This window comes from Neodiprion lecontei, chromosome 4 (assembly GCF_021901455.1).
Source record: "Neodiprion lecontei isolate iyNeoLeco1 chromosome 4, iyNeoLeco1.1, whole genome shotgun sequence".
Taxonomy (NCBI): Eukaryota; Metazoa; Arthropoda; class Insecta; order Hymenoptera; family Diprionidae; genus Neodiprion; species Neodiprion lecontei.
In genome coordinates, this window is record NC_060263.1 from 14,200,707 (window position 1) to 14,210,765 (window position 10,059).

Here is a 10,059-nt window from a genome sequence, read left to right on the forward strand (position 1 = left end):
AAAAAACGATTATTTCGAAAATTGCTTTCCAATATCTCATATGAGTTGTAATTTGAGAAAATGAGATACAGAAAATCATGAGCAAGTTATGCGTAGTCATAGTTTGCACGATCAAAACACAACAATTCACAGATAGTGACGAGCTGAACGAAAATCCTGAACGAAACGACATCAGAGTTTGCGCACACGGACATCATAAGATTTGTGAGTCGAATTGAAATCTGAAAATGAATCACGCAGCGAATTGAAGATCTCTCCCAGCGCTCTTCCCAGAACGTAACAGAACTTCGTTAAGATTATTCTTTGAAGAAATTATTCTTCTTTTTCTCCTTTTGATTGGTGCACGTTAAACCTTAATTATACGTGGGATGAAGTGAAAGTTGTGTATTGGCCATTCTACCAAATCCTGTACGCAAATCTGGCCTCCAAATTTTTGATTTTTTTTTATGTGTTCTTCTTTAGTGTTCTTATTTAGATGTCAACAACGAGATTTCTCGAGTGTGAAAGATCTCTGAGTTCAGTTTTCGTAATTATCGGATTCTTCGAAATTTATCAATGTATTAAACGGTTCAAAAAATGCCTTAAAGAAAAAGTTGAAAATGCGATTTTCGATCAGAATTTTTCGAAGATGATGGGGATTTTTTCTCACTTGTCATTTTTGACCCAAAATTCAAAAAATAAACCTTAAAATGTCAATTGAACCATGTTCCCAAACGTTTTTTGAAAATTAAATTTTTTCTCTGACAATTCAAGAAATTTCTGATGAAAATCACTTCTAAAAATTTTCGGATCGTTTAACTCCAAGGCACAGTTTATAATATCAGTGAAAAATGGTGAAAATAAGCACACAAATTTTATTTAAACCGAAACCGTAACATCAGAAATTTCCCGAACCTTCAGAAAAAGGAATCCGATTTTCAAAAAACGATTGAGAACATGGCAGAATTGACTTTTTATGTTTTATTTTTTTAATTTCACCCTTAAAATGAAAAGTGAAAGAAATGATCATCACTTTCCGAACCGTTTAATAACTGTAAAATTTCAAAGCTAAATCTAATAATCACGAGAACCCGTATTAACTGACGTCATACACGAGAAATCGCTTTGTTGACATCTATATAAAGTGAAGAACTCATATAAAAATCCATAATTTGGAGGCCGGAATTGCGTACAGGATTTGGTGGAATTGCGCAGTATATAGTACAGTAATAATAAAAGTACAATGTTCTATATTGTTATACAGTGTAAATCAACACTTTTTGTGAGTATTTTGCAACAACCACATCAGCACTTTCTGCTCGTGTATTAGTGTCAAGTTTACGTAAGACGCGGTTTGACCGATTCTATGCTTAGTAAGCCCTTTGACTTCCTGCGATGCATGAAGTCGTTGTTCAGGTAGCAGTCCAGGTTCTCACTTTTCGGTTGATCATAGGAATCGCAGCAGAGCGGATTCTAGTCTATACCCGGTTAGTGAAAGTCGCCCGTCCTAAGGCCATCTTCATATCTTCAATAACCTTATGTATTGTCCTTTTCTCCCATTCGATATACTCCCTCAACGAGGTATTTGTGCTTTAGTACTTCCACATCCAACCATATCGCTTCCAGTTCCTAATCAAGTAGTTCCACTCTAGGCGTCGTTGGGATATGATTATCTCCTATCAACTCCTTAGCTAATACAGTTGGGTCTGCCATTAGTGCTGCCCACAATAGCGCCACTTCCCCAGTTGTATGCGTGAACCCTTTCCCCCCACTTCTCAGAAAATTATCGCTAGCTATGATTTCTCATATGATTCTCTTAATAGTGCCGTCAAATAAAACTTCTTTTCGTCCATATGTATGTAGTTCGGACAAAAAAATTATATTCAACACGAAGCGAACAACAAAACCGCCGGGGAGCGCGGAGGTCGAAGGTGGGGGAACGCCGATTCGCCGAAAAACTGTTCCCCTTTCATCCCTGCCCGGCACTAATGTGAAACCTATCTGTGATGCAACTCCACCTCCTCGCTTCCCTTCTCTATCCTTCCGAAACAGCTGGTAATCTGGTATACTAACTAACCCGTTTGGTAGATGCTGTTTCAACCATGTCTCCATTACCACTGTAACTGTAGGGTCTACGTTATTTACAACCCGTTGGAAATTATCCATTTTTACGATCATCGACGCCGGATTGACATTTAGGACATCGACGTGGAGAAGTGGTCCTGTTAGTTTTTTGTTGGGTTGGATAGACTATGACCGCCGATACTATTCGTTAGTGGTGGGGGTAGCCTGGCCTTGATGTTTTCAATTTAAAAAATCTTAGGTCTGTTATTTATGAACTTGATATTCATGTCCGTTTCTCCGGCAGCCGCTCTCCGGGCCAGCTCCACTCTTAGATTATCCAGTTGGGCTCTCTGTTTGACTGTTATATCATTTCTGAATTTTATCGCATTGAGCAGTTCCTGAGATGAGATAAGAGCTTGCTTTGCTATCTCCATCGCAGGTAAAATTACCAACATGATCCTGTTCTTTTTAGATATTTCCCGTCCTTGCCGCAGTACCTTAATTAATCTTTCTTATAGGCACCTGCAAGTTACCGAGAATAGTGCCAACCTGCACAGTATCTGAAGCTCGCTTCTCATCCGTATTTGTGCGGTCTTCAGTAATCCCTAGAATTATGATGTTCCTAGCACATCTTTGCTTTTCGGCTACTTTTTCAATAAATTCCTTCTCATTAATACTACCTCCTGGGTCTGCTATCACCGATTTAAGTTCTTCATAATCCACTGCCTTGGGTAGTATATCCATACCGTAGTCTAATCTCATCCAATTCTCTCTTTATATCAGTGATTTCGTCGAGCTCCTGCTAGTTCCTCTCCGAATCCTTTTTAAAAGCTTCCAGAGCTTGTGAGTACTTTCCAAAGCTACGGAATCACCTGCGAGTCTTCCTACCGTCATAATTTGTCGAACTTCCCTTGCAGACTATTCAGAAACTTATATCAGCATCTCCGGAAGAATTCCTACATTCCCGGCAGTTCATCATCAGCGTTCTCTTCTTTATCTGCATGAAGCAAGTCTCAGTGGCAGATATTGAGGTACATTCACCGCAGTATTGGGACCGGCATATCTCACAACTCCATATAACAGCTAGTGTACGTCTACTGAATGTACGCCATCTACATAACCTCATAAGTCAGGCGGATTTTCGGCGTAGACATAGTAGTACGCAGTTAGCCCTGCTCTAACTAAATGATGATGTCAAACAAGCAATTGCTTCTCGTATGGTCACACTCTAACAGTATTTTTGAAGTTATACTTCTTTAGGCGCGTTATGAAAAACTGATGAGAGTGAAATTTCAAGATGCGCGCGCATCACTGTAACACAAAATTGTAACACAAAATTAACAGGATGAAGTTGCCCACTCAACCGAATTCATTAAGTCTCGAGTCACAACACGTGTTTTATTTTCATACAAGTGCGAATTATATATGTGGCAATAAAATATATTCAGTAGTGATTTAAATTGAATATTTGGATTAATATTATTTACTATTTGTGAATATTAGTGAAAAAATTGTGCTAAAATACTTTTTCAAGTACTCCAATATAATTGAGGTTAGTTATCCGTATGTATTATTTATTGATATAAATTAAAATATCATTATTTAATATAATTAATACTAAATATTATTAAATTATCAATGTTGAATATTTATTATTGGTTTTTTAATATTTACAAAATAAAGAAATAAATTTAATAGAACATTTAATAAAAAGTTCGTGACAAAAATTTAATAGATTATTTGAATATAATGTAAGACATCCGTTATTTGTTTTATTGTTTTTTAATGATGTCAAAGAAGTATAACTTCTCACGCGCGTACATAAGTACACGCACCCATTTTTTTTTTCTATTGCCGTAAGGTTTGACACCATCTGTCATGCAAAGCTACAGGGCAAATTGAAAAATCTTGGCTATTCTGCCTATGTCCTCGAGTGGTTTTGTCGATATTTGTGTAGTGGTCAACAGGCCGTTCGAGTTGCGGGTGGTTCTGTTTCTTCCTTGGATGAAATTAACTCGGCGGTTCCGCAGCAGTGTGTGCTTGGCATATTATTGCTTTCTATTTTTGTAAATGATCTTTCAGTAGTGATTCGTAATTGTAAGTACATTCTTTATGCGGACGACCTTCAAATTTATTTCTCGCTTCTCCGACGGATATCAATACAGGTATCAGATGAGTTTCTGAGGTTGTACAGGCCATTTCTGATTGGGCTACAAATAACTGTCGAAAAATCAACTTCCACAAGACTAAGGCGCTACTATGTCGTACTGCTAGGTTTATAAATCAGCTTAATGCCACCCCCCCCCCCCCCCCTAACTCATATTATAGACGGAAATCATTGTATAAATTATGTTAATAAAGTTCGGGATCTTGATCACGCGATGATACCTACCCTCTCCTAAAATGAAGATGTTACAAAAGTCTGCAATAAGGTTAACGGCGTATTAAATCAAATACAAATTCAATAGGGTGACATTTTCAGTTACACTTTGCAAACATCTAATGACTGCATTTATATTCCCGTACGCCTCGACTACTGTGCAGCTGTATAGGTACAACAATTTGTCATGCATGGTTCATAATAGGCTTCCGCGTTTCAAGAAGTTCTAACACTTTTTTTACATGGGTTGTGACAACCTAAAAAATCCATTGTCACATCTTCACTAGCTTAATCATTTTAATCACACGGTATTGTGCCAAGTTAACTTTTATACCAAAATAGCATCCTATAATTTTTGGGGTGGCTGATTAAGGATCTGAAATTAAATTTGAAAAATTCAAAATGGTGGGTCCAATACGACGGACAAAAATTTCAAATATGATCGAATCCGCTCAAAAAACTCTATGCAAGGGTTTTCGGTGTAGTTGATTGCAAATCTGAAATGAAGTTTTGAAAATTCAAGATGGCGGATCCAGTATAGTGGACGGAAATTTCGGATTAGATCAAATACGATTAAAAAACTCTGTGCAGGACTTTTCGGAGTCGCTGATTGGATTCGCAATACTGAATATTCGAAATCTGTTTTCAGATTCGTAATCAGCAACCCCAAAAACCCATGGACAGAGTTTTCTCTCCGATTTCGATCAGATTTCAAATTTTCTAAAATCCAATTTCAGATTCGTAATCATCAGCCCCAAAAACTTATAATTCATGGAAAGCATGTTTATGTGTAGAGAGGTAACTTTCGCGGAAATGAATTATTTCTTCGATTATCGCGATTTTTTTCAATCAATTTGTTTCTAACAATAATAATTTACTTTATATCTAAATAAACACTCTAGAATATTCAAAACCCATTAATATCATACTATCAGAATAGAAAAAAAACCGTAAAGAAATATGTTTAAAAAGTTCTCTAAATATACAAAAAATGGATATAAAATGGATGGTAAGAATACTTACCACAATGACTCAAAGGGTTAAAGCCGCTCCAAATTATGAGCATTTAAAGTTGTACTTTTTAAAAAAAAATATCAGTATTTTACCCTTTTGCAAATGCTGGTATTGTGGAGATTTCTATGCTGGTGCATAAATTTCGGCTAGTGCGAGCGATAGGAAATTTCGCCTTCCAAAAATGGGGTACACTCCACTGCCCCTCGGTATACAAAAATGGATTTTTCTAATCTAACGTCACGAGGTTAAACATTTCATTCAAATTACAGTAAGAGGAAGCTGTCGAATTTTCCACACTCAAGCTTACGAATCAGAAAAAATTTCATTACAATCCCTAAATGTATTGACAATTAGGCATCGAGATTAGGTATTGATGTGATAAAATTACTTTTCAAATTACACGGAAAACAAGCATATTGCAACAGAAGGCTTTTTATTTGGAACCCAGCATTGCAAATTAAATCGGGACTGATGAATGAAAATATACCTCACCCAGCATGCTTTTCTGCGTTATACATATTTTCTTGTGTCAAGCTAAAAATAATCGCCAGACGCGTAAACTTTTTAGTAGAATAATTGTTTGATGCCAATCTAATAGGGCAATCTTCTTTCGTGTAAAATATACCTCATAAATTTTTCACACTTACGTTTCTAGGGCACGTTAAAATGCTTTCTTATAAATTATAACGATTATTTCGACAATTTAACTCTCGTAACATTAAAATTGGCGGCATCATTGTTCGCCAAAGCGAAGCTATTGTCGGCGTAGTATGTGCCGCAATATTTGTGCATTGTAGATCAAAATCGATGTAAGTGATGTTCAACGATATGTCATTATACATTACATTCACACACTTTTAAACAATGATACTGATTTTGCTTCCCTACCGTTCATTCGCATCGTATGCCATGCAGCTGATGGATTGTTTACAAAATTGAATCATATACCGTACTACAGTGTGATTATAGCTAGACGGGTATATCTCCTCATTTACATCTCTACATAAGTTTCGTATGGATCGAGCAACTTTCCATCTCACTTTTATACTCATACAAATCTCTTATACCATCGACCAAATATAGCGAAATCGACGCTCGCTCTTATTTCTGTTTCCGTCAACTTCTCACTGATCTATACAATAGATCGGCGTAACTTCTGCATAAAACGTTGCCCCCGTATGTTATATTTATATTCATACAACTTTCAATCGAATGTTATATATCTGTAGTCTGAAAGTCTGATAACGATCTGGAGATGGAGCCGAAAATTGTGGAACGAACGGACGATTTCGTCAAGGTTATAAATACAACAAATTATGTATCTCAGCTCTCCGTTCACTGACTGCATAGAAACAGAGCTTAAATGAAAAATTTTCAAATCTACATCCGAAATAAAATTCTTGAATGTCGCATTCAATCGTGAATGGGAAAAAATATGTGATAATATTTTCACCGTATAGGCGAACGGCTTCTCTTTATGGTAGACTGCGTCGATTCATACGTGAAATTTTTTATCGGTACACCTGGCACGAGACTACTGGGTCTTTTTATGTTATGATAATTTTCAACTTGACCTATACCGCGCGATACGCCTGACAAGCTGTCGTAAGGCAACGCAACACACGAAATAGTATGGACGGATAGCCTCACAGCCAGAGCGCAGGCGCACACTTTACGTCTTGTCACGAAGTAGAATAATGCTCCAATTTGTTCCACCTAATAGAATTATCACTCGCTTCGCACATATTGGTTACATATCGGGTCCAGCTATCGGTACACCTGTCGAGTAGTACAAATTCCACGAATCTACGTAGCGGCAAAGACACAAACTAATTCGTTCATTATCAATAAATGGATACGAAAATGATCAGCAGCAGATAGAAAACTGACAGAAAACAGCAAATACATTGAAATTTAAGTTTACGGTTGATCGTCAACATGTTATTAATTGTTAGATTCGAGTTCTAGTAACATGAGGAAACGGTTATGATATGTTAAATGTTATCTGACCTTAACGTAAAGTAGATGATAAACGTAATATAAAACTCGAAATAAATCATAGCTTCTGATTTATTCAACTTTCTTGTTCATCTTATTTTTAACCTTACGATAATACGTAATAATATGATAATCAGTGGCGTAGCTAGACTTTTAGCGCCTCGGAGCGGTGTGCATCAAATATGAGTCCCTTACCCTTTGACAGTGACACGTCAAACGGTCTAAAATTTCAACTCACCGAAAAACCGCCTAATACGTCGTACTCGCTTTCCGGGAAAAGTGGGCTCAATTTTCCATGTTTTTGACAAATCAATCGCATCGGTCTTTACGAAGTCCCAATCATTTCTCTTGTTTGTGAAATAATGACGGTTGGAAATTTTTTGAAATATTGAATTAAACTCCTAGCTTCCCGTTATTCCTCGGAATTCTTACCGTTTAATGACAGATATGTCAACAATTTGATAATGTCGAAGTAACGATAGCGTAATGCATCGAGCGCTTGAATTTGCGAAGACCATCGCGCTGGACAAACCTTTTTTAATGTCTTAACCAAATTGGTTTGATTCGAATCCATTCACATAGCCTATCTTCTGACAGAACTGGAAAAAATATATTCAGCGGATCAATTCCTTTTTTTATACGAGCTTGAAGTCCGAAACAAGTAGCACTCATATTTTCAGCACCGTCAAAGGCTCGACTACATAATTTTTAGGTACTTGTAAAATCATGAATAATTTTCAAAACGGTTGCTTCTACTGCTCAACCCGTTTGATCACTGATTTGTATGAAGCCACAGAAAGTTTCTTTTACCTCTAGCTTACGTGTCCTATCATTTTCATCATTTTGTATCGATACGTAACGGATGACAGTATTGAGTTGATCAATCTTTACGATATCTTGAGTTGTATCTGATATGATAGTCTCGCATGCAGCCTCTTCTAATTCTCTTTTGATCCCAAGATTTATCTGATTTGCAATCAAATTGATTACCACGTTCTATATGTCAGGACTTGGGTAATTGACCATGCCTTTAGAACGCGCTAATAAATCTGCCAATACTTCATCATACCAAGAAAATAAATGTATTACTTCTAGGAAATTCCCTTGTGAATTTAAATTATCCTGCGGGCTCGTAACTTTATGACCTCCAAAGGGTAAATGATTTGCAGCCAATGTACCAATGAATCAGTCTGCTAACGATGGTAAATTTCACAAGAAATTCCGTGCTGCTTTGATTCCTCATGAGATTCAATATTGTGACCTAAATGAGCCAGTCTGCTGTTCCTTTTACAAATTTCGGATCTGAAATGAATTATCAAAAAGCCAAATATTTCTTGTCGTCAAATAATATAACCATTGTCTTTTGATCTTCATTGGCTCTCTACTTGTATAAAAATTCGCGCTGAACCCTCTATTCTTGTTACGACCAATTGTGTCCTTAGCAAAACTACCCATTGGTTGGCACAGGCCGAGTTTAATAAACAGTCGTTTTTCTTCAGATGTCAGAACATCGGGAAAATTAGCTCTGTCTAATGAAAATATGATATCGGCAGTGTTGCCATTAAAATTCGCATCAAGTTGTTCATCAGCCGAATTTGATATTGAACCTACGACGTTTGGTAACGGTGAATTATGTTGATCTGATATTTTATTATGTGTGGAGACAAGCGCTGACGCAGCATTTTATGATGATAATGGAACAGAAAAATTTTTACCGGCAGTTTCATTAACGCAGAAGATGTAGACAGCCCCCCCAATCAAAATTTCGTCACTTTGCCAAGATACCTTATTTCGGGTCGCTTCATTCTCTAAACCTTCCTTTATACTGCAGCGCTGCCTAGTGTATTGTCGATTCCACCGTGACCATGTACCTTTATCCTAAATATTGGATGTCTGTCACTATAAAACTCTTTCCCAATGAGTCAAGTGCTGTCTCCCATCTACGATACAATGTTTCGTAGCGTCAATATTTCGACACGGATAGTTAATCATTGTACTACCCTGGTTTTACGGGGATGTGCAGCAGTCAAAGTCAAGTACTCGCCCAGCCACATTTCATCTGCGAGTGAAGTTACGAAATGCCGCTACCTGGCGGTGAACTTGAGCATTCGGTCGCCGGGCACAGACCACTCCACCGCAATGGCCTACCCTCGCGGCCGAGCGCCTGAATCATCCTGCTCCAACTGCTCCATGGTAACTACGACAATGATAACAATAATGATATAATAAATTAATCGTAATAAATCCAAAATGTGCCATCTCAATGACAGGTAGAAAAAAATTGACGAGTAACTACAGTACCTTTCTCTCTTCACTTGCTTCATTTTTTATTTATTTTTTTACCTTTAGATCGATTGATTCAAAACCATCACATTACAGAGACCACGAGCCCAGTCACGAGTTATTCACCCATGCGCCCCATTGAATTGTGTATCTATGAACTGAGTGCCAAAACATTATGTGTTGTTGCTACTGTATCTTTTAAAAATTTGGGTACCCTTTTGAGTACAGGAGCAGACTGGCGAATTTGAACCAGCCTGATAATTTTAGTAGCGGAACGGTTCATAACCCAAAAACAGCGAAAGGTGGAAAGTAGGGGCGGGGAGATTGTTACTTTTTTGGAA